At 45.2% G+C, this 25325-nt stretch overlaps 2 long non-coding RNA genes across 4 annotated transcripts in view; one reads left to right on the forward strand and one right to left on the reverse strand.

Annotated features, from left to right (window-relative positions):
• Window positions 1-25325, forward strand: part of LOC129644582 (uncharacterized) — a 42858-nt gene that overhangs the window by 5857 nt on the left and 11676 nt on the right. Inside the window, exon 1 of one of the 3 annotated variants that reach the window (XR_008710846.1) lies at window positions 8811-8905. The exons of the other annotated variants lie outside the window; for them this stretch is intronic. This is a non-coding gene — a long non-coding RNA (uncharacterized LOC129644582). Of the gene's footprint in view, window positions 1-8810; window positions 8906-25325 lie in introns of those variants that run through there. 3 annotated transcript variants of the gene reach the window in all.
• Window positions 1548-3894, reverse strand: LOC129644581 (uncharacterized). The gene is made up of 3 exons (XR_008710844.1): window positions 3757-3894; window positions 2315-2727; window positions 1548-1883 (listed from the first exon to the last, which is right to left on the reverse strand). It is a non-coding gene; the product is annotated as an uncharacterized LOC129644581 (long non-coding RNA).

Consider the following 25325-nt stretch of genomic DNA (forward strand, 5'->3'; position numbering starts at 1 on the left):
TCTTGCCTCAGTTTTCCCTATATCAGCTAAGAAACATAGAAGAAGTGGAAGAAGCTGGATCCATACTACCATGCTGTAAAATGACCTTTTTCCAAGAAGGAGTCTTTGCCACCAGGTGACATAAAGGGCCCCTCCCTGCTTCTTGAGCTCAGGCTCTGTTTGTGTCCATCTTCGCAGTGATGATGACAACTTGAATAATGGTTTAAATGATGATAACTAATAATGTATGGAGTCCTTGCTGTGTGACAGAGTGCGCTAAATGCTTGATACGTGTGTTAGTTATTCTTCACTCCCAGTGAGCCCATATTAGAGGTGAGGAAACAGCCCAAGCAAGGTTACATTACTTGAGGAGAGGTTGCAGGACTCAAAGTTCGGGAGTGGCAGCTCATGTCTTCTTAGCTGCGGTGCCCCTCCATCCTGCCGGGACACCCATATGCTGTGTCTCTGATGACATCCTACTGATGACTAGCTGCAGGAATGCCCTGAAGCCGCAGTATCTGCTCTGATAACACTTCAGAGAAATGATGGGGGGCAGGGGTGGGGTGGGGGGGCACAGAATGGCATTCATTTTGACCTGTGGGCTCAGCTTGTAGAAGAGGTCAACTGGGTCCAGCTTAGGGCGAGAGCCTTACAGGAAAGCCTGCTGAGGACTGCTCATCATGGTCCTCTCTTTCTGGAGTGGCTCCTGGGAAGCCTGAAAACTAGAGGGGCTTTCAGGTGGGACTGAGCCAAGCCTTACAGCTTTGGGAAAGCCTTGAGGGACATAAGGGCCTTCTTGATCGTTGGCCTCTCTAAATCAATGCACTTTTTAACTTTCGAAAAAGACATGCTATAGTTTGTCTTCAGTGAGAATGAATGGTATAAACCTGGGTTTGAGCAGAGAAGGAGCACCACAGCCTCGTGTGGGTGAAGTGAGCCTTGGCCGAGGAACCAGTGCGATGGGAGCCCCGCCTTCCACAAGCGGAGGTGATCGCTCTGATCCTTTGCAGAGTCAGCGCCCAGAAGGCCGTGACTGCTGTGTGAGAGGAGGGCTGAGCATGAAGGAGGCAGTAGTGGGCAGTCAGTGCCTTATAAGGACTTCCAAGATGAGCCTTGTGCTCTGATAGAGTCCGTTCCAGAGCCTAGCTTGAAGTATCTGAGGAAGTGGGCAGTCAAAACACAGGAGTCTTTCTAGAGCTCCCTGACTGGTGACCTTGTTTCTACCTTTGCCTCATAAGGGAAAGTGGCTCAGTCATGTCCGACTCTTTGCGACCCGATGGACCATACAGTCCATAGAATTCTCCAGGCCAGAATACTGGAGTGGGTTGCCATTCCCTTCTCCAGGGGATCTTCCCAACCCAGGGATCGAACCCAGGTCTCCCGCACTGCAGGCAGATTCTTTACCAGCTGAGCCACCAGGGAAGCCCTCGGCCTCATAAGATAGGCCTTATTCAAATATTACACTGAGCCTCCTACATACAAACGTGTTCCATTCTGAGAAAGCGTTTGTAAATCCAATTTGTTAGTAAGTCTGACAAAGGTACCAACTAACATCATCAGCTATATAGTACTGTGCTGTAATAGGTTTATAATACTTTTCCATAAATAATACATATATAAAAAACAAACACAAAAAATGAAACATTTTAAATCTTACAGTGGAGTACCTTGAAAGGTAGAGTGGTAGAGTACAACAGCTGGCATCCAGGGGCTGGCATCGAGTGGACAGGCAAGAAGAGATACTGACGGCAGGAGGAAGGGGAGGTGGGAGATGGTAGGCTGAAGGACCACCAGCAACAGGAGATGGAGGGCAGGCTGCAGGCTCACTCGTGCCTGATGCTGATGGCACACGCCTTCATGTCTTTGAAAGTTCCCAACTTGAAGGTTCCTATGTAGGGGACTTCCTGTAATCAGAATAAGACACTTGGTGAGGGTTGCCCACAGCGTCCGACTTCTCGCTCTTACTAAAAACCCAAGACCTTGCAGGGGCCTAGGAGGCTCTGTGTGCATGCTCTGCCCTTGGTTACCCTGTGACCTCATCCACGGGACTCCTTGTTGAATAAATGAATGACTTTTGAGGGAACAGGGGATACTGAAGGTGCTCAATAATGTCTTTTGGACAAATAAAAAAGAAGAGACTTGCTGTTTCAGTGGTGACTGTAGCAAAGCTAATGTTAGAAACAAAAGGCGTGGGAACAGCTTAGTGAGTGGAGGAAGGAAGGTAAAGGTGGGCTGTTAGAACTTCTTGTTCAGTCGCTCAGTCGTGTCTGACTCTGCGACACCATGGACTGCAGCACGCCAGGCTTCCCTGTCTTCACCAACTCCCGGAGCTTACTCAAATTCATGTCCATCGAATCAGTGATGCCATCCAACCATCTCATCCTCTGTCGTCCCCTTCTCCTCCTGCCTTCAGTCTTTCCCAGCATCAGGGTCTTTTCCAACAAGTCGGTTCTTTGCACCACATGGCCAAAGTAGTGGAGCTTCAGCTTCAGCATCAGTCCTTCCAATGACTATTCAGGACTGATTTCCTTTAGGATGGACTGGTTGGATCTCCTTGCAGTCCAAGGGACTCCCAAGAGTCTTCTTCAGCACTGTCAGAACAGCTGGTTGGTAATCGAGAGTTTGCATCATCAATTTGTTCATTCATTTAACAAGTATTTACGGAGAATTGGCTGTGTACCAGGCACCAGTCTAAAGGGTGTCTGTCCTTCAGTGAATGAGCAGTCACTGGCTTCTTGTGGCTGACATCTATTAGGAGAAATATATTACAACTCAGTAGACAAAATGATAATGTCAGGGAACAATCCATCCTATGAAGAAAACTTCAGCTTGGAGGTGTGAGAGGAGAGGTTTAATTGTAAATCCCACACCTTCCTGGTTTTACACTCTGTCCCCCTCTCTCCTGTGCTGAAAATGGTACTGAATGCAAAGATGAGTACAGTTTAAACCGTCTCATACAGTCTGACTGTATTGCCTTGTCTTCCTTAAGATTTTCCCACTAGTTATTAAGACTTTATAAATATTATTTGAAAAACAAAGAGTTTGACAAAAGAAGGTCCCAGAGTGGTGGTTTCTGTGAATCTACTCTGCACTTAATTTTAAAACCGTAGCCAGTGTTTCATGGGTACAATGGCAGTTTTGAAAAAGAATTTAATAAAGAAGTCAAACATGGAGTAAAGAGCTTTTTCTTGCCTTCACACATCAATACATTATAGTTAAAATAGATCATTCTGAAAAATTTAAATTGAAAGAGGTTCAATTTCCATGTGATTTTTCATTACTTAATTTTCTCAGCACCACTTTTAGCCCCTTTATTTTCTTGTTGGTGTTAATTCATTATGGCAGTGATAGAACACAAATACAGGTTCTGAATCAATAGGATTGGCTTAGAAACATGCATAATTAATGACAAAGTGAACGATTAACATCAGAGAAATGATGATTGCTATGGATGAAGCATTCAGAGCATTTCTGATACGACCAGGTGGGGTCACAGGTGACCGTGGGGCCTGGATTCATTTTCAGTCACCACCTTTAATAAGGTGACACAAACTTAGTGGCTTAAAACATTACACATTTATTATCTCATAGCTTCTGTAGGTGAGGAGTCCAGGCAGACCTGGTTGGGTACTCTGCTTAGGGTTTCTCCCAAGGCCAGAATCAAGGGATGGCCAGCCTGAGATTTATCTGGAAGTTCTGGGAAAGAATTTGCTTCCAGGCTCATTGACACTGATGGGAGAATTCAGTTCCATATAGTTGTGGAACTGAGGTCCTCACCTCCTCATTGGCTGTCAGCTGGGGATCGCTCTCAACTTCCAGAGGCATTTCTTGGCCCAGGGACCCTTCCATCTTCCAAACCAGCACCAGTGAGCTCAGTCCTCCTCATTTATCAAATCTCTCTGACGTCCTTTGCCCACGCAGCTCCTCCCTCCTGCTCCCTAAGGGCTCCTGTGACTGGGCCCACCCAGGTAATCCAGGATAATCTCACTATTTTAAGGTCAGCTGATGAGTAATCTTTTTTTCCTTTTCAATTTTTGAAAATTGAAGTTTAGTTAGTTTACAATGTTGTGTTAGTTTCAGAATATACCAAAGTGATTTAGTTATACATGCATATATATATATATATATATGTATGTATATTATTTTTCAGATTCTTTTCCATTATGGGTTCCCCTGGTTGCTCAGACCATAAAGAATCTGCCTATGATACAGGAGACTTGGGTTCAACCCCTGGGTTGGGAAGATCCCCTGGAGAAGGGATAGGCTACCCACTCCAGTATTCTTGGGCTTCCCTGGTAGCTCAGATGGTGAAGAATCTGCCTGCAATGAGGGAGACCTGGGTTCAGTCCCTGGGTTGGGACTATCCCCTGGAGAAGAGAATGGCAACCTGTTCCTATATTCTTGCCTGGAGAATTCCATGGACAGAGGAGCCTGGTGGGCTACTGTCCATGGGGTCACACAGAGTTGGACACCACTGAGCAACTCTTTCACTTTTCCATTATAGGTTATTACAAGAAATTGAATATAGTTCCCTGTGCTATACAGTAATCTAAATTTCTGCAAAGTTCCTTTTCCCTAGTAAGGTAACACATTCACAGAAGAGATATCAGAGAGCGGACGATATGGAGGCCTAAAATTTTGTCTCTCTCAGGAATATCCTTGTCAACTGAGACAGACCAGATGACCTGACAAGTAGATGGATTTGAAACCTATACCCTTTTGGTGAAGGAGGAAGTGGTGTTCTTTTAGTATATCTTGTACCCAAACCACTGCAGATTAAAGGCACTCTTGGTGTTCAAACAACAAAACAAACCTTGCTTTTTTAGTATTGAGACATGAACTCTGAAAAGCAAGCTTAAGTAAATAAAGGAAACACTTTTGTCCTGTGGTGGAATACACCTGGATTAGAAGGGGATTAGCAGGACACATGGCTGAGAACTCAGAGATGGCCACCCAGCTCCAGGTACTTGCTGTGCTCTGGAGCAATTTCAGCCTCTTAATGACAAATGTAAGACATGAAATGATGGCTTAGAAACCTGAATTTTTCAGGGAGTCTGGAAATCTGTGTAAAATCTCCAGAGTTGTTTTTTTTTTTTTTTTCAATGCCAACTAAATCAAAATTTAAAATAACAGACCAAAACTAACATATCGGCTGCCTAAACTTGGCTTTCTGCTGCCAGTTCGCAAGGTATAGTTTTACTCATAGTGAGTAAGGTGCTTGTTTGAGCAAGAAAAGGTTTTCAATGTGATACAAAATACTCAATTTAGGAATTGGTGTGGACAAAGATGTCAGATACTCCAGTACAGAACTAAGAAGTGTCTGTCTTTGGCTTCCAGATGCGAGAGTGAGCCTTGGTTGTCCACTTTTGTTTTGTTTGTAAAATGAAGGAAGTATAGCTCTAATGCTATTTCCTGAAGTTTAACCTTACAGAAATGTTTAGAATGCCACATTTTCTTGGGTGATACTCCTCAGGTTTCCACAAGCAAAAGGGACCAGGAAAAAGTGTAATGAATTATACACTGAATTTGAAAGAATGTGAAAAACAGTTGGGATAATCCAAGCGTGGGTCCCAATTTGCAGAAAATGACTTTTGTTTTCAGAAATTGGGAGAATGTTCTTTAAAAACACCGATTTAAAGGGACAGTTTATTTTACAACGAAGTGCGTGAGAAGGCACAGAAATTCCCTTCTACTGGTTGAGTTTGAGCTTCATAAGGTTTCTAATAATTGTCTCCTATTGGGTAGAAATGGGTAAAAGGATGGTGGGATAGTTGACAGAACAGCTCTGAGTCAAACAAATAGAGCTCTGAATTAAGGCTCTGTCACCCGCCAGCTGTGTGACCATTGGCAAGGTTATTTCTCTTCTCTGAGACTGTTTTCTCAGCTGTAAAATGGGATCATTAAAACCTAACTCAGAGGTGGTTGTGAAGATTAAGTGGACTGATGGGCTTAAAGCAGCTGGGTTCTTCTTACATGATTCTAGATTGGAACACCCAGGATTTTATCAACCACTATCAATTCTCATGCTGTGGATTTAAAAATGACGGAAGGTGTAACTGCCCATAAGGGCCCAGGGTTTATCTGCCCCATGCTAAATGAAGCAGTGAGGACATGAAGGGGTGGTATAGGTAGAATTCAGACCCTGGGTGGAAGCATCATCTCTTCTGAGCCTGTTGCTGGCTTAGTTGAGGCTTTCCTCTTTCCTAGAAATTCCCAGCATGGAATATTGCTGTGGTTTCATAGCAACATTTTCAAATTTGTGCCCAAAGACCTGGATCCACGCACTGCTTTTACAGTACACCAGCCTCTCCATAGGAACATGGTAAAGACACACACTATCTGAGCCTTTTGTATGAAATAGAAAATTAAGATATCTTACTCATGGTGGGCTTGAAGGGATTGCTGGAGGCAACATATATAAATACCATTTATGGATTAGGAATCCAAATGGTTACCATTTGCTAGTATACCTGCTGGGCTGGCGTGAGTAAGAGAAAAGCAAAATTTGAAAACGACTTGAAGCACACATGTGAAGGTGACACCCAGTCGCTGCAGTCACTACTGAATCACTCAATGAACACTTACTGAGCGTCTGTCCCGTTTCAGCTACACTAGGCGTCCAGGATAAAAACACACAGAAACCAATGACACAGTGCCTGACCCCTGGGGAGCCAGGCTCTAACTCCGAAGATAAACATTGTGATGCCTTGTGATACACGGGGTGATTCAAATTCTCGCAAAGTATTTTGGAGAGCAGTGGGGCAGATTCTAGGAAGACACTTAGAATGAAATATGATACGGTGTTTTTGCTGGAGGTTAGTATCCAGGAGATGCTCTCAAAGATGAAAAACAACTAAAACCAAATGTTTGTCTATTTGCTTTCTTGAACTTTAAGTTATATATTCAATGGGGTAATTCCATGGGTATTTCCCCAGTTTCCCTACCTAAGGTCATCTTTCTAAAAATATTAATAAGATTTAAAATACAATTATAAAAAAAAAAAGACGAAATTTACCTGCCATAGCCCTAGATGCCAAAGCACATGGCCTTGAGTTTGTAATTGGTCAGAGCTGTTGCTTAGGTCAGGGTTAGGGTTAGGGTTAAAACTGCTATTGTGAGTCAGAAAATCCTTACTTAAAGATATTCCAGAAGGTGTGTTTCAGTTTTGATGACTTATGAAATAACATAAAGTATTTTAGTAAGGTCAAGCTTAGAACTAGATTTCAAAGAAAACAAGTTAAATTTATAGTAACCCCTTAAATCAAAATTGAATGCTATTGCATACTCACTTTTTAGATGAGTAGAAAAATCAGACCAACAGCAGGCAAGTTAATTACATGGTTCTATTACTAATAATCTTTTATAATATAATGAAGAACAACTAATAAAATAACTTACTCTCAATGAGATCATTAGCAGACATTTTATAATTATAAATAGGAATTTTATAGCTATTAATGATAATGGATTGCAATGGGTTTAGAAACAATTGAAATATCAACATTTTAGAAATTATTTAACTTTTATTTATTAATGCACATTTTTTTAGCTTTCTATCCATTGCCTTTTCTATTATTATATGGACCTACTACAATTAAACATGAAGGAGCTTATTGAAAAATCGCTTTTTTGAGTTTTAATAATCAGGAGACAGAAAATATAATCCTGGACTCTAGTTTTTAATTGATGTTGTCTATTTTCATGCTCCAAGGGCCTAATGATGCATTAAGAGTTTTCCATTTTTGTTGGTTCGATTTTCTATTGAGGAACATTCCTGAAAGTGATAGAATGAAGTTGGGAGGGAAAAGATTGAAAACCTCCCAAGACTGACTACAGTTATGGAAATAAGCTTATGATGGGAAATAATTCAGGTCATTTTCATTTTTAGTTCTTATCAGAGATTCATTGTACTTATATATAAAACACAGAAATTATTCCATTATAAATTCAAAGCTATAGTTAGATCAGCATATTAAGAACCACTTCAAAGTGGAATTATTTTATCATTTTGAGTTATTTCCCTTATAGAAGAAGAAATGCCAGTTGGGCTGCAGATTATAGAGGACGATCGTCTCTCCCTAGAAGAGTTAGCAACATGAATATTGTTTTGTGAGGAATGAGATTTGGGAGTTGAGAGTGATCTTATTAGCACCAGACTCCCTTGGCTAATAATCTCCCGACTATGGGATCTATATTAAATCCTTTTCTATTTATATTCTTTGGCAGGCTCTTATTCATGGCCATTGTGGAGATTTTGTTAAGTAATAGTTCTCTTGAGAAATCATGGGTGCTTTCTGAGGTCACGATCTCCAGAGAGCTTACACAGAGGGCTATACATCCTCTTTCCAGTTAGGAAGCCACGCTATGCCCATTTGCTTTAACACACGCTTGATTTGTAAGGTTTCTGACATTCCTTTCTTCCAAGAATTTAAGAGTGATCCATCACTCTTTATTTTGTGAGGTAAAATTGATTAGGGAAAACAATAAACATAATTCTTTAAGCATGAAACCCAATATATTTTGAATTCTTGCCTGGGCTGCCATAGCAATCCTCGAGTGTCCGTTCTCTAGAGACCGCTGGGCTGTGCCGAAGGGGGCCTGGTAAACAGTCCTCACGGTGTTTCTTTTTATGCTGGAAGGAATTTCACCCTTGGCCTTTATTGTTATCATTTTGCTCTGACGTGACAAAAAGTCCATTCCCTTCCAGATACTGATACCTGTTCGGTGCGGTCAGGTTGTTGCCAGACGGAGGAAGTCTACTAATGTGGTGATGGTGTTCTTGAACACCCGCCTCAAGGTTTCAATGATAGTCGTGGTTTAAAAACAGAGTTGGATTAGTTGGGCGGTGCTGGCGAGCAGAGGGCCACCTGAAAGGCAACTCCATTTCAGAATCTGTGGACTTCAAACAATCTATTTCCAGACAGAGGTCAGCCTAAATGGATGAGGGGGCAGTGTGGGGAGTTGGTATTTGGTGAGAGGTAGATTTTAAAAGATGTCAAGACTTCGTTTCCCACCTTACCCTTACTACCAGCTCGCTGTGGGCCGCAGACAGGTGACTGCGTTACTCTGGGTTTATGCGTCCTCACTTGGTGCCCACCCACAAGGATGTGTTGAACTTACGTCGGCCAAGCAGCTGGCATGTTACAGACTCATCATGTAGCGTGAGCTCCATGCACTCACTTCTGATGGGTGCTCAGATTCAAATCAAATGTGTCCCTCCTACCTGCCCACACAGTAGCCCACTCGCGTCAGATCAGCCTGAAGACCAGGTAAGCCCTGCGCTCCTCCAGGTCGGGTCCTCAGTGGGCGGCAGCAGCCTCTCCTGGGAGTTGGTGAGAAATGCAGTGTTGGGCCCCACCCCAGACCTGCGCAGTCAGAAGCTGCCTCTGGGCCAGGTGACCGTGTGCGCGCATCGAGTTTGAAGGGCGTTGTGGGTTCTCTCCCGACCTTGTCGGTTCCTTGTGCTCTGCGTTGTGGGGGTCTCTTCCGTGTCTCTTTGCCGCTTGCTGGGGTGGTGTTGGGGGGATGGACAGCTGAGCTGAGCTTGGGGGTGAGGGCTACAGCCCGTCACCCTGCTCGTCCAGGGAACAGCCCCCAGCTTTGGGCCTGGCTCGAGGGGACCCTCAATAAATGTTTATTGAGTGAAACTGAGCAGCCAACAGGCCGACTCGCCCGTGCGTTCCGCGGACTCACAGCAGCCCTCCAGGGGCCTGGAGAGCGATCCCTGCGCGGGAGGTCACTGCGCGAGGCGCGGACGGGCCTGCCGGGGGCAGGGCCTTGCCCAGGCTGCTCCTGCCTGGAAGTGTGTGGAGCTTGGGGGAGCCTGTCTGGAAGTGTGTGGAGCTTGGGGGAGCCTGTCAGCTGCGCGCAGCCGGCACCACTGCCGGGGAGAGCCCTCGCTTCCTCCCGGGCCCTGCCTGGCAGAGGCGGGTGCGTCCGTGCTTGGGGAGCAGTTTTCTTTCGGTGATTGTCTTTCTGGTTCAGAGGGGACAGAGGAATGTGCTCGGTCCAGCGTACCGGCGTCACATTTTTGCACATCTGCGACCGGCTGGCCTGCATCTCAACTCTCTTCTCTACTGGTGTTAAATTTCCAAGTTGCTGGTTCACAGGCTGGCACAGGGCATGGTTGCGACAAGGGGACTGGAGAGCTGATGGTGCCCCAAGGCTGATGAGGTCGGGGACAGAGCTGGCTGCCTTGAGTGCTGGGAGAAGCAGGAAACTGGGCTCCTGAAGGTCTGGGCAGTGAGTTGTGTTGCATGATCTAGGGCAGATCAGATCTGTCACTTTCCTAATCTGTATAAACATGCCTAAGCCAAGCTTTCTCAGTCCATGTGTGTGTTTGCGTGTGTTAGTCACTCAGCTGTGTGACTCTCTGGGACTCCACGGACGGCAGCCCTGCAGGCTCCTCTGTCCATGCAGTTCTCTATGCACCGATACTGGAGTGGGTTGCCATTTCTTCCTCCAGGGGATCTTCCCAATCCAGGATGGAACCCGAGTCTGTTTTGCCTCCTGCGTTGGCAGGCAGGTTCTTTACTACCAGTGCCACCTGGGAAGCCCTCATCAGTCTATACCAGAGCGTATTTCAGTGAGGTTTACTCCAAGGCCCCTGTACCGCGGTGGTCCATAATCTGCCTCCTCAGCGGGTTAGCGTTCTTAGCACTCCCCTTTCCCCAGCTCCCTAGGCCAGTCTTGGCGACTCCGTCAGGTCAAGGTACTTGCTTTTGGAACCACTCCACCTCACTTCCTGCTGCAGCTGTAGCCTTGGGAATCTGCTGAACTCACGATGACCAGCGTCTTCCTCTTCAGCAGACTTCTTCTCATCCTTGCTGTACGATCTCTTCCTGGTCTTCTATCCTTCAGTCAAAACTCTCATTTATCATTGGCCAATCTCTGGATGGGACTTAGAAGAAAACAGCCAGATGAACACACAAAGTAGAATCTCCCCTAGTTCTTCGAAGGATGCTTCTTCTTTCTGGATGGAATCTGTATTTACAGGCATGCTTAGTCGCTTCAGTCATGACCGACTCTCTGCAGCCCTATGGACCATGGCCTGCCAGGCTCCTCTGTCCATGGGATTCTCCAGGCCAGAATACTGGAGTGGGTTGCCATTTCCTTCTCCATTATTCACGGGAACTTGCAACAAGCTGAGCGACATTAGCACGCGGCAGATTTGGGGGGTAAAGGGGACATTGATCCGTCTGTAAGATAGTTTGCCTAATACCAGCTGCGGTAGCAGACAAATGCCCCCATTTCAGTGACTTCAGTGACTTCCATGAAGTTAAACTTGGTGTAAAATGTAGATGGCACTGTATGGAGGACAGGCTTGAACTGGGCGAGCGGCAGTGGGAAGGATCACTCCAGCCCGTCCCTCAGAGCCCCGGGACGCTGCCATCTGCTGTTTTCCACTCGTGCTTTCCTAGGTTACTCCTGACAGAAGAGAGCCCATCGAGGCGGGGAGGTGTTTGTGGGGTGAAGCCGGAGGAGGCACACATGCTTTCTGCTCCCCTTCCACTGTCCAAAGCTGAATCGCGTGGTCAAGTTTAACCACAAAGGAGCTGGGAGCTGCAGCCCGGCTGAGTGCGGGGCCTGGGGACCCATCCTTGCTGCTGTCCGCGTGGGAGCCACCCTGTTCCTTTTTCTCCTGCAACTCCTTGGAGAGGCTCGACCTTCCCTCCTCCTCTTGAGAGGCAGCTCTTTTCAGGGAACAGCCCCCCTCCACCCACCTGAAGAACAAGAATAGAACCTTGGCGTGCCTCACTTTGACGGTTGCCAACAATTAAGCCAGTCTCAGTTTCCTGTATTTCAGAAGGATGTTTAGACAGTAAATTATTTGAGGTCATCATCTTCGTCCTGTGCTTTTGCAGTTTCCTTGGTGGAAGCAGAGACTCATACAATTCCTCAGCGAGAGACATAGTGCTTCTTCTTACCCTGCCCACCGCAGACAGAACCTGAGACACACACAGGTTAAAAGATACACTGGCACAACAGGGTTCTGCCTGCCGTATCCTTTCTGTGATTACAGTTTTTAAAGAGCTAGCCTGAACATATAGGACAAAAGCGATGGTTTAACTTTTTTTTTAATTGGTATGCTGGCTCTGGAATCTGCTGGATGACTTTGGACAAGCGAATCAGCCACTCCGTGTCTCAAATTCCCTAATCTGTAAAATGGGACTAATCATTGTAGCTACCTCCAGGGTTGATGTATGCAGTACATAAGATAATGGATGTTAAGTATCTAGTATAATATCTGGAACATAACACCTATGCTTCATAGATATTGACTATTACTTTTCTTTAATGCCAGGAGGATTGGTATTTAGTTCAGGGGCTCCAAAGAAGAAATTACAAAGCGGGTGGCCTTCTGTTACTGGAAGAGTGGAGTGAAGGTAGAAAATCTGAGGGCAGTGTTATCTCTCTGCAGAAGGGAAATGATGATTTCAGTAGGTTCAATAGGTTGGAATCTAACTTTCCCAGGAGCACAGCTGATAAATGCCGCCTCTCATTCAGAAGGTACAGGGGCTCCTTCAAAGGGCAGGGATTCTGAGGTCTGGCTATGCACACTGGCTCTGCCCAGCTGTCCTTGATGGGTGGTGGGGGGCTTCCTTTGGGTGACTGCTTCCCTGGAGACACCAGAGACTTTATGTGCCCCAAGTCAGAGCAAATGCTCCTCTACCAGCCTCCATACAGCTCTCTTAGTGTTGGAGGTAATGTGTTTTATCCATTCTGAGCAATGAGTCTGTGTGGGTGTAAGAAAACAAGCTTTCTTCTGCTATGGTTAAAATATGCATACATACATACATACATATACACATAAATGGAAGAGAAGCACAGCAGTACTGGTTCTGAGGAGATAAAGCAGTTGCAGCTATACACAGGATGCGGATGTGCCATTCTCTTTGTAAGCCAGTCGCCTGGGGACCTTGGTGAAATACAGATCCTGACTCAGCAGGTCCCGGTGGGGCCGGAGATTCTGCATGGCTAACAGGCTCCCTTGTGATTTGGGTGCTGCTGGGCTGGGATGACACTTTGAGCAGCAAAATAATGCATTGCTTCATTGTTGCTGTTTTGTTTTGTATTCTGGAGAAAATGTGTGTGTGTATGTGTGTGAGTCGCTCAGTTGTGTCCAACTCTGCAACCCCATGGACTGTAGCCTACCAGGCTCCTCTGCCCTTGGAATTCTCCAGGCAAGAATACTGGAGTGGATAGCCATTCCCTTCCCCAGCTGATCTTCCCAACCCAAGAACTGAACCTGGGTTAAAGGCAGCTGTTTGCCCCAGAATGGAGAAGCTGGGATTCTAGATGAGTGATTCACTAGATGTGATCTCAGCAATTCAGCCTCTGCACCACCTGGGGAGATGCTAGGAATGCAGAATATCACCCCACTCTCCCTACCCCCAACCCTGACACACACACCAGACCTCCTCAGTCTGGGAGTTGGAGGCCAGAACCCAGCAGTTTCTGTGTAAGACTCCTGGAAGTAACTCTGACAGGGCTGAAGTTTGAGAATCATTGCACTAGAGTAGCGGACTGGGTTTGAAAGTTCTGCGGAGGATGTAACCAACATAAAGAATGGTTCTGGGCTCCCAGAGCACATCTCCTGGTCTCTTTCTGCTCAAACTGGATTCCCTGGGCTGTTATGTCCTGGCATGAAAGGATGGGATGGAGGAAGATGGCTCTTCAAGGGCTTAGCTTTACGTGTGCGTCCTCCAGTGACTGTTCTGCGTTCCTTATGTGCATGCAGAGTCGCTCAGTCATGTCTGACTCTTTGCAATCCCTTGGACTGTAGCCCACCAGACTCCTCTGTCCATGGGATTCTCCAGGCAAGAATACTGGAGTGGGTTGCCACACCCTTCTCTAGGGGATCTTCCCAACCCAGGGATCAAACCTGTGTCTCCTGGACTAGCAGAAGATTCTTTACCGCTTAGCCATCAGGGAGGCCCTTTCCTTATATGAGGACCATGCAAAACCAAATGTGTGTCCAAAATAAAGCCTGGGAAATTGTTTCATGGTACAACAATTCCTGAGTGGCTGTGAGGCTCAGATATTCCCGTCGAGAACTTTCTTTGGTTGTGGTGTTGGGATACATAGGATGTCCAGGTTTGCCTGAGCCGGAGCGGTTTTTCACAGCACGGGACTTGCAGTGCTGATACCAAGATCTGGTGTCACCAAGGACAGCCCGTCACCCTAATTGCAGGCTATTGCGGGTACAGCTGCAAAGTGTGAATCACTAGGGGGTCTTGTGAAAATGCAAGCTCTGATTTGGTACTCCTAGGTTGGAGCCAGGGAATCTGCATTTCCAACAAGTCCTCAGATGACATTCCGCTGCTGATCTTTGAACCACACTTGGGTAGCAAGGCAGTGTGTCAGCCTTGGGGTTCTGAGCTGGCCTATGTGCAGATCAATCAGGGTGTCCCATAGCCACGCACACTGCAGGTGGGCTGCTTGACCTTAACAAATTCAGAGAGAATTTTAGAGCCATCTCCAAGGCATTAGGGGCTTCCATGGTGGCTCAGTGGTGAAAAAAAAACAAAAAACAAAAAAAACCCACCTGGGAATGTAGGAGACACGTGAGACCTGGGTTTGGTTCCTGGGTCAGGAAGATCCCCTGGAGGAGAAATTCCAGTATTCTTGTCTCAGAAATCCCATGGACAGAGGAACCCGGCAGGCTACAGTCCATGGGGTTGCAAAGAGTCACACATGACTTAGCAACTAAACAACCACAAAGGCTATAGGATTGTGTGTTTGGCCTACAATTATAGAATATTGTGGGCTTCCCTGGTGACTCAGTGTAAAGAGTCCGCCTGCTAATGCAGGAGACCTGGGTTCAATCCCCGGGTTGGGAAGATGCCCTGGAGAAAGAAATGGCAACCCACTCCATTATTCTTGCCTGGAGAATCCCATAGACAGAGGAGCCTGGCGGGCCCTAGTCTATGGGGTTGCAAAGAGTTGGACACGACTTTGAACTGAGCACTCACGCACACACAGAATGTTAACAAATCATACAATTCTGGGGTGTACATCTTTCCCCCATCGAATCCAAATACATCTTTTAAAAAATTATTATTTACAAGGACAGGTGACTGCTGTTGACCCATGAAAAGAATACTCTCAAGTCTGTTGATCTTGGTTCATGTTTGAGTACAACTTAATACTTTTCCTTGTTTGGGCTGAGCATCTGCAAATGACCCGGGATGGTGTATCTGTCATTTTCAGTCTTGTCTTCTCCTGGCAAATGGTACATTTGTCCTTGAGTTTACAGCTGTGGTCGACCACAGGGTCTTTTGCTTTTTGCAGTGTTTCTGCTTTTCAGCCTAATGAGTTTGCTTTATCCACATCCTCCTTTACTAATTGCAACACAGCAGCACGTTCTGTAGCCCATCTGTTTCCATGATTGATTGTCTTTTACTTCAGGGTGTCCTAATGAGTTACTTAAAAAAAAAGTCAAGCTTTAGTGTGACCTTTAAGATCATCATAAATTGAGTTTGCATGTTGTGACCACCCAAAGCACAAGAAGCAATTTATTTGGTGTTGAGGAGCTGGTTTCTCCTTACTTCCCACACGACACAGTCATGCCCTGAGCTCTGTTGCCTTGTGACCTCATCCTGCTGACACCCCACCGTGGTCAGTCTTCCAGGCTGCGTGCCTTTGCTGCTCATGGACAGAGAGAGGGTTGTTCTGTCTGTGGCCGGGCTTACTTATCTCTCTCAAGAGGCTGCCGGTCGTAGGATTTTCTGATGGTGTATGAAGTTGTCTGCATGCAGAGCTAATCCTCACTGTTTGTGCTGCTGCTGCTGCTGCTAAGTCGCTTCAGTTGTGTCCGACTCTGTGCGACCCCACAGACGGCAGTCCACTAGGCTCCTCTGTCCCTGGGAGTCTCCAGGCAAGAACACTGGAGTGGGTTGCCATTTCCTTCTTCAGTGCATGAAAGTGAAAAGTGAAAGTGAAGTTGCTCAGTCGTGCTGGACTCTTAGCGACCCCATGGACTTCAGGCTGCCAGGCTTCTCCGTCCATGGGATTTTCCAGGCAAGAGTACCAGAGTGGGTTGCCATAGTTATTGTCTATAAAGACACCTCCAGCTCTGGAGTTAGCAAAAACTGAACAGTTGGCCCTAGGGGATGTCTAGGGTCAGGTTCCTGGTCTGATGGTCACAACGTTTTTCTCAAGTGATTAACGCATGACCTTGTGTTGTGTGCGTTTCTGTTTAAAGAGACCTTATTTAATTCATGTCCTTGACTCACTAACAGCGGCTTCAGGGCCTGCAGCCCCCACCCCGGGCCTGGAGGCAGCTTGTCTAACATTCGTGTTTGCTCCACAAGGTGAGCACAGCCTGCTTGCATTTCAGACCCCTAGACAGCACGGCGGTGCTATGCTTGGGAGCCATTTTAAACAGCCTCATCGACAAAAAGCACACACAATAAATGTGAAAATTGCGGCACTAAAAAAAGCCACAAAGAGACATCCGTTTACCACATGAGAGCTGAAATGAGACGCAGAGCGTTGCCTTGCTCAGCCTGCACTGATAGGTGCACAGGGCGGCTCGCACGTTTCGCGGCTTTGGGCACGCTCACCAGTAACTGCACACGGGCCGTCAGTGTTGGTTCGGGGGCTACAGAGTGTAGTTTCTTTTACAAGTTCACAAATATGAACCGTATGAATAATGGTTAACTGTATGACTAATGGGTCGTTATAGGACCGTGCTCTTGTTTCTTTTAAAACATTTTATTGAAGTATAGTTGATTTATGCTGCTGCTGCTAAGTCGCTCCAGTCGTGTCCGACTCTGTGGCAGCCCACCAGGCTCCGCCGTCCCTGGGATTCTCCAGGCAAGAACACTGGAGTGGGTTGCCATTTCCTTCTCCAATGCATGAAAGTGAAAAGTGAAAGTGAAGATGCTCAGTCATGTCCGACTCTTAGCGACCCCATGGACTGCAGCCCACCAGGCTCCTCTGTCCATGGGCTTTGCCAGGCAAGAGTACTGGAGTGGGGTGCCATTGCCTTCTCCAGTTGATTTATAATGTTGCGTTAATTTCTGCTGTATAGCAAAGTGGTTCAATTATACACACACATATATATATATATGTATTCTCTTTCATATTCTTTTACATAATGTTTATCACAGGACACTGAGTATAGGTCCCTGTGCTGAAGAGTAGAGCCTTGTTTATCCACCCTATATGTGTTAGTCTGCATCCAGTGACCCCAGACTCCTAATCCACCCCTCCCCGCACCCCTCCCCCTCGGCTCCCACAAGTTTGTTCTCTATGTTTGTGAGTCTGTTTCTCTTTCATAGATAAGTTCATTTCTGTTGTATTTTAAATTCCACATATGTGATTATCATAAGGTATTTGTATATGACCATTCTCTTGATTGCTGGCTTTTCTTAGTCTATGAAAGGACAAGAATTCATTGACTCTGCCCTCCAGAGGGGTAAAAGCCATTGCACAACTTCAGCCATTGCACAACTGCTGGAGATGTGATGGTAGAGGTCCGCCTTTCATATAAATAAAGACACATCATCTCCTTGGCAACACCTTCTTATTACCAGTATCCAGAGCCCTCTTTATGAACAAACACGAGAGCGAGCTTTGTTGGATACCATGTAGAAGGGACTAACCTCCATGCACAAATCCCTGTGTTTCAGGGATCTTGTGGGCTCCCAGAGAAAGGAGGCTCTTTATCACAACATGATAAACACGAAGCACTTAATGGAAAGTACAGACGATGGTGGTAGAGAGTTTCAGACCCACCAGGGATGGGCTAGTTTTTCTTTCCTGCATTCCTATGCATGTGGGCTCAGTTGTATCCAACTCTTTCTGACTCTGTGGACTATAGCTTCCTCTGTCCACGGAATTTTCCAGGCAAGAATACTGGAGTGGGTTGCTATTTCCAGCTCCAGGGGATCTTCCCAACCAGAGACTGAGCCCACATCGCTTGTGTCTCCTGCCTTGGCAGGCAGATTCTTTGTCACTGCACCCCCGGGGAAGCCCTTTTCTTTCCTGTTAAACTGCAGATTCCACCTCTGTCTTTTCACCGTTGTGTCCCACTACCTGCCATATATTGAGAGCTCAGGTATTTTTTGAATAAACGTGGAAGTATTTGAGCTGATGTCTCAAGGCCTAACTTATATCAGTTTTTTAAACTGTTTGATAACTCTCCATGGGATATTTATCAAGTAGAATTATATTTCACAAATCAATTGATTCTACCTGAGGCCTGTAAACTTTAGCTTCAGCATTCTCACCCCTCCAGTATTTTATTACAAAAAAAAATTCAAACAGACAGAAAGGTTAAAGGATTTTCACAGTGACTATCCATATATCCACCATCCATATCCTAACATTTTACTATCCTTGATTTTTCACAGATCTGTGTATCCATCTATCCCTTTACCCATTCATCAATCCATCTTATTGTTTTATGTGTTTCAAAGTATATTGAAGAGTGACTTTCCTGATGGTCTAGTGGCTAAGACTCTGCACTCGCATTACAGGGGGCCCAGGTTCAATCCCGAGTCAGGGAATTAAATCCCTCATGCCACAACTAAGAGTTTGCATTCCTCAGCAAAGCTCTAAGGTCCCTCCTGCCATACCTAAGACATGGTACAACCACAATAAATAAATATTTTTTTTAAAAACAAAGTAAATTGAAGACATAAGTACATTTCTCCCTTAATATTTCAGTGTGCATAGCATTAACTAGAGTTTTGTTTTTGACATGACTTTTTAATTTATTTTGGTAATAATTTCTTTATCTATAAAATTATAGGTTTATGCTGAAAGATACCTACTCCCCTTTCAGGTGGTTCTGTGAGTACTTAGTGCCTGGCTTGGTTTAGAGGGGTTAAAGTGTGGAACAAGGAAGTTTTCCCCTAAGTTTTGAAACTTGGATCAGGAAAGTTTTATTGGAACAGAACTGCATCCTTTCATTTATATAGTTTCTAAGAGTGCATTCATGCTACCATGGTAAAGTTGATTAATTCTGAAGGAGACTATTTGGTCTATATAGCCCCAAATGCTTTCTGTCTACATGTACAGAATTAATTTACTGATCCCTGTTGTAAAGAAAAAAATAAAAATTATTGTGTAGCCTGGGAGGAATCTGGAAATTAGAATAATGATAACTCTAAAAAAAACTTGGCAGAGGTGGACGAGGGGACACTGTAAACACTAGAGAATTGAGATATAAGTGTGCCTTTCAATAGTATTTATGTCTTTAGATATACTCTTTCCTATTTTTTCTTTAAATGTAAAAAGGAGAAACAAAATAGGGGCTCAGTGCATGTCAGTCAGCGTATGCTAAGGGCCACTGTAACAGACGGAGCCCGCGTCCCTGTGGCTTTCAGCAGCTCATCTACTTGCCCTCCGCAGGTCACCCTCGGTTTGCTCTGCACTGTCTTTTCTCTGGACTCAGGTCGACAGAATCCCTTTCATCTGGGCCGTTGTCGGTCTTGTGGTAGTGAGGATGGGGAGGGCAGGGCACAGCTGACTTTGAGAGCTTCGGCCTAGAAACGACACGCATTGCCTTTGCTTCCATTTCCTTGGCCAGAAGAAGTCATAGAGGCAAACCTGGGATGGGGTTGTTTAGCACTGCTGCAAAGAGAGGAAGCACGTCAATGTGAGCAGTAATGCACTCTTCCTCACAGAGGCAGCGGGGTCAAGAGATTTGTGTTGTTTAAAATAGAATGACTTTAATATGTTTCCAGGCAGAGGGCAGAAACCTGTGTGGAGAGGAGGAAAAGCTTCTGCTGTTACTCCTGCTAGGGGCAGACTTTCAGGGTCAGGTGAGGTTCTGGGTCTGCGGGTTAGACCTGAAAGTCCACACTAGCTACAAGAAAAGATCTAGCAAATAGGAATCAACCTGGGTGGATGGGTGAATGGCAGAATCTGATCAATTAGGGATGAAGCTTGAAACTCTGCATTTCTAACAAGTTCCCCAGGGATGCTGATGTTGTCGATCTAGGGGCCATACTTTGAGTAGCAATGATGTACATCATCAGATATTCTGACACAAAAGAGGGAAACAGGCATTCATTTGCAAACCACGTGGGTCAAACAGACCAAATAGTAAATCCCAGGGGAATAAAAGTACCTGTTCTGAAATGTTGGACATTTCTAGTTCAGAGCATCTCCAAGGCATAGATGAGCTAGGCTTTGAGACAACAAAAAGGCCCTTTGAATGACAGTGAACAGATCAGATGGATTCGTGATTGGCGACAGCTGAGTGGGTAGGTCGCGTGGGCTGGCTGCAGAAGGGTGGGGGGCGTTGAACGGGAGCAGTTCCGCCCCGCGGCTTTGGGGCTCACCCTCTGCCGGCAGCCTGTCTGGGACGCTGTGGGAGTCGGCCGGGGCAGCCTGTCTGGGACGCTGTGGGAGTCGGCCGGGACGGCAGCGCTCCGCCATCGCAGGCAGGACTTCGGAAGCTGCAGTCAGTGTTTTTGAGCACTCACGCATGGACAGCAGTTGTCGGAATCCCCATCTGTAGATAGTGGCAAATGATTCAGCACAGTTGATAAAAACCATTCAGCAATTTCATTGCTATGAAGTGTGTTTCATCTGAGTTTTGATTGTCATAAATAACTTGCTAGTTAAATCCTGAATCAAAACTACAGCTGTGGGATTTGACATGTGAAGAGAGAATTTTGAGGTGAAATTGTTCTCTAGAATTTCAGCATAATTCCTTCAAAAGAAAATCTGTAGTTATTATGTATGCATGTATGCAACAGTAACATACATGCCTGTGTATGTAACTGAGTTACTTTGCTGTACACCTGAAACTAACACAACATGTAAGTCAACTCTACTCTGATAAAAATGTAGAAAGAAGGAAAATCCATAGTTATTAGGAAGAGTTTAACATTGTTGAGTCCTCTCTTTAGTGACGTTAACAGCAGTGTCTTGGCCACATTATATTTCAAACATGTCTTAACTTCTGTGTGAATAACTTTTATAGTTGAGTTTTGTGTCATATGCATCTGTCACTGAATTCAGATCCTGCCACCTGCTTGCTGGGGTGCCATGGGCAACTGTTGAACTTTTCTGAGCCTCCTTTCTTTACCTGTAAACCCTTGCTAATATCCCATTGTGTCAGTGATAGTTTAACAATAATTGTTGGATTGGCCAAAAAGTTCATTCCGTTTTAAGCAAAAATAAAAGACCACTTATTCATTTCCACTAAGACCTTTCTTGAACAATGTATTCCTTAACCAAATGAACTTTTTGGTCAACCCAAATTATTTAGAGAACATTGCATAAACTAGTCGCTCGGTAAAATGTTAGGTGCGTTTAAAATCACTCTTATTTCAGCATTTAGAGTGAACTGGAGTTGGGCAAGTATTAGAGAGCATGTGGGAAAAGCGGAACCACAGACACTGCTCATGAGATTTTAATATGAAAGCACTTTAAAAACCAGTTTGGCATTCTCTTAAAATGTTAAAGATAGGTATACCATATGACCCAGAAATTCTATTTATAGGGATCTGCCCAAGGGAAATGAAAATATGTCCCCATAAACACTTGTACACAGATATTCATAGAAGCATTACTCCTAGCAGCCAAAACAAAAGTCCATCAACTACTGACTGAATAAGCAAATTGCACTATATCTAGACGGGGCTTCCGTGGTGGCTCAGTGGTAAAGAATCCGCCTGCAGATGTAGGAGGCATGGATTCCATCCCTGGGTCAGGAAGATCCCCTGGAGAAGAAAATGGCAACCCGCTCCAACATTCTTGCTTGGGAAATTCCATGGCCAGAGGAGCCCAGCAGGCTACAGACCATGATATCACAGAACTGGCCAGGACTGAGCACCTAAACAACAGCCACAATATATTCTAGACACTGAATATTGTTTGGCAACAAAATTGAATGAAGTACTGATACATGCTACAGCACAGATGAAGTTCAAAAACACTGTTCTAGGTAAAAGCAGCCAGGCACAAAAGACCACAATAGTTTCCTTCCATTTATATGGTTTTACCCCAAATCATTGCTTTGTACACTTTTACAGGTGAATTTGAAATGGAGTGTCCTGTATCTAAAACTTTATTCCCTTTCTTGTTACACATCTGTTCCCCCTCAAGATGGAGGAGTTTCAAAGAAAAGAAGGGATTGAAACAGAGCTGGACCCTAGAGGGCCCTCCCAGTGACAGAAGTGTTTCCCTGTCCCCTGGTTTTTGTTTGGAGACCTTCCGTAAATTCCAAGTGACAGATTCAGACAGCTGCTAATTAGGGAATGCAGAAACAAAGGAAAGAGAATTAAGAAGCAATGGTGCAGTGATATTCCAGCTGAGCTATTTCAAATCCTAAAAGATGCTGCTGTGAAAGTGCTGCACTCAATATGCCAGAAAATTTGGAAAACTCAGCAGTGGCCACAGGACGGGAAAAGGTCAGTTTCCATTCCAACCCCAAAGAAAGGCAGTGCCAAAGAGTGCTCAAGCTTCTGCACATTTGCACTCATCTCACACGCTAGCAAAGTAATGCTCACAATTCTCCAAGCCAGGCTTCAATGGTGCATGAACTGAAAATTCCAGATGTTCAAGCTGGATTTGGAAAAGGCAGAGGAACCAGCAAGCAAATTGCCAACATCCATTAGATCATAGAAAAAGCAAGAGAATTCCAGAAAAACATCTACTTCTGCTTTATTGACTACACTAGCCTTTGATGGTGTGGATCACAACAAACTGGAACATTCTTCAAGAGATGGGAATACCAGATCACCTTACCTGCCTCCTGAGAAATTTGTGTGCAGGTCAAGAAGCAACAGTTAGAACCAGACAATGAACAGTGGACTGGTTCCAAATTGAGAAAGGAGTACATCAAGGCTGTATATTGTCACCCGGCTTATTTAACTTCTATGCAGAGTACATCATGCGAAATGCTGGGCTGGATGAAGCACAAGCTGGAATCAAGATTGTCGGGAAAATTATCAGTAACCTCCAATATGCAGATGACACCACCCTTATGGCAGAAAGTGAAGAAGAACCAAAGAGCCTCTTGCTGAAAGTGAAAGAGGAGAGTGGAAAAGCTGGCTTAAAACTCAGCATTCAAAAAACTAAGATCATGGCATCCAGTCCCATCACTTCATGGCAAATAGATGGGGAAACAATGGAAGCAGTGACAGACTTTATTTTCTTGGGCTCCAAAATCACTGCAGATGGTGACTGCGGCCATGAAATTAAAAGATGCTTGCTCCTTGGAAGAAAAGCTATGACCAACCTAGACAGCATATTAAAAAGCAGAGACATTACTTTGCCGACAAAGGTCTGTCTAGTCAAAGCTATGGTTTTTCCAGTGGTCATGTATGGATGTGAGTGTTGGACCATAAAGAATGCTGAGCACCGAAGAATTGATGCTTTTGAACTGTGGTGTTGGAGAAGACTTTTGAGAGTCCCTTGGACTGAAAGAAGATCAAACTAGTCAATCCTAAAGGAAGTCAACCCTGAATATTCATTGTAAAGACTGATGCTGAAGCTGAAGCTGCAATACTTTGAGAGTCGACTCATTGGAAAAAACCCTGATGCTGGGAATGATTGAAGGCAGAAGGAGAAGGGGAAGGCAGAGGACGAGATGGTTGGATGGCATCACCAACTCGATGGACATGAGTTTGAGTAATCTCCCGTAGTTGGTGATGGACAAGGAGGCCTAGTGTGCTGCAGTCCATGGGGTCACAAAGAGTCGGACACGACTGAGCGACTGAACTGAACTGAGTGCAGTGATAAGGCAGAGTCCTAGTTCCTCCTCAAGGGATGTACACTTAACAATCTCACACAGATCTCTGAGTTCTTCTGGAGGAATAAGGCCCCCACCCAGGTAGAGGATGGAGACTTGGGACTGAACACAGTATGTGAACTCAGCACTGGCTGGACCCAGAAGGCTGATGATTGAGATCCTGGAACGTCACCCTGTTACCTCCCCACCAACCAATCAGAGGAAGGTCAGACACTCTGCAGCCCTCCGCTCCAAATTTGCCCTTCCTTGATAACCGTTGGGGAGTTTGGGTCTTTTCAGCGTGAGCCACCAGTATTCTTTGCTCTGCCCAACAATAAACCTTTCTCTGCTCCAGACTCAGATGTTTCCGTTTGTTTGGCCTCACTGTGCGTCAGGCACATGAATACAGCACGTAAATGACAACTCAGTAATGCTATTTTTCAAAACAGTGAACTGTGTTCATTTAAAAAATATTTTTATTATTTCTGTGTTGATTCTCATCACTGTAAGATGAAGACAGTCAATGAAATACTGTCTCTTTTCTGATATATGTTGGATTCTCTTAGCCATCATGGATGTTTCCGCTTTCTCAATTCAGTGGGCAAGCTTCACCCTGAAACTAACAGCCTGCAGGCATTGGCTGAGGATACTAACATCCAAAAACAATAGAAAATTCAGTTGGTAAATGCAAATCAATAGCACTGGCTGATGAGTCCACGTGAGTGAAAAGAGATTTGTAAGATGGAGTGTCTTCACGTTAGCCATTAAACCTCGCATTCACCAGGTCTTCATCAAACGCCTGTCTTCAGTGGGGCAATTGAATCTAAGATATCAGACGTGTTTGAATTATGGAGATCGATGCCTCCACTGGTAGTCCTGGGCACAGGTTAAAAGGAGCTGAACGTAGTATCCCCCAGAAAATGATGTAAGCAGAGATAGCAGCCAGTGCCTGGAAGATACTCTCTTAGAGCTAATGCCACAGATGAGGTTGTAGACGCCAAAGTATATTCGAAAAGACACCCCAAACCCCATATGTTAAAATGCTGGGAAACTCACTCAAGCATCAGATTTGAGAACTAAGTGGATGTGTAGGGTTTTTTAAAAAGTTACTTGTTTAGGCTGCACCTACTCTTCAGTGCAGCACGCAGGCCCGTTTGTGGCGGCATGCGGGATCTAGTTCCTTATCCAGGCCCCCTGTGTTGGGAGTGCAGAGTCACAGCCGCTGAACCACCAGGGAAGTCCCTGTGTGTTTATGCAGGTCCTGTGTGTGTGTGTATGTGTGGGTGGGTGTGAATTCTCTGGCCTTACTTTTTGACCACAGGAATTGCTTGACAGTGGTCATAGGACCGTATTGTTCCATCATACATAAATAAATATCGAATATCAGGACTTGCACGTGGCTGATTTTATGGAGGCTCTTGCTGTGGAGACGTAACCTGCACACCCTCTGAGTGGACAGTTAGGGGCTCCTGGGCTCACGCAGGCACTCCCACCAGGCTTCTTTGAAGAGCTGAGAAGTCACTGGGGAGAAAAGGGATCTCAACGTTGCTTCCAAAACAATGACAGACAAAAAACTCTGGTTCCTCAGTGTCTATGATGAGGGTCACTGGTATTAAAATCACTTTGTTGGGGGCTAGGATAAGAG

The sequence above is a fragment of the Bubalus kerabau genome, chromosome 2 (genome assembly GCF_029407905.1).
Source record: "Bubalus kerabau isolate K-KA32 ecotype Philippines breed swamp buffalo chromosome 2, PCC_UOA_SB_1v2, whole genome shotgun sequence".
Lineage (NCBI taxonomy): Eukaryota > Metazoa > Chordata > Mammalia > Artiodactyla > Bovidae > Bubalus > Bubalus kerabau.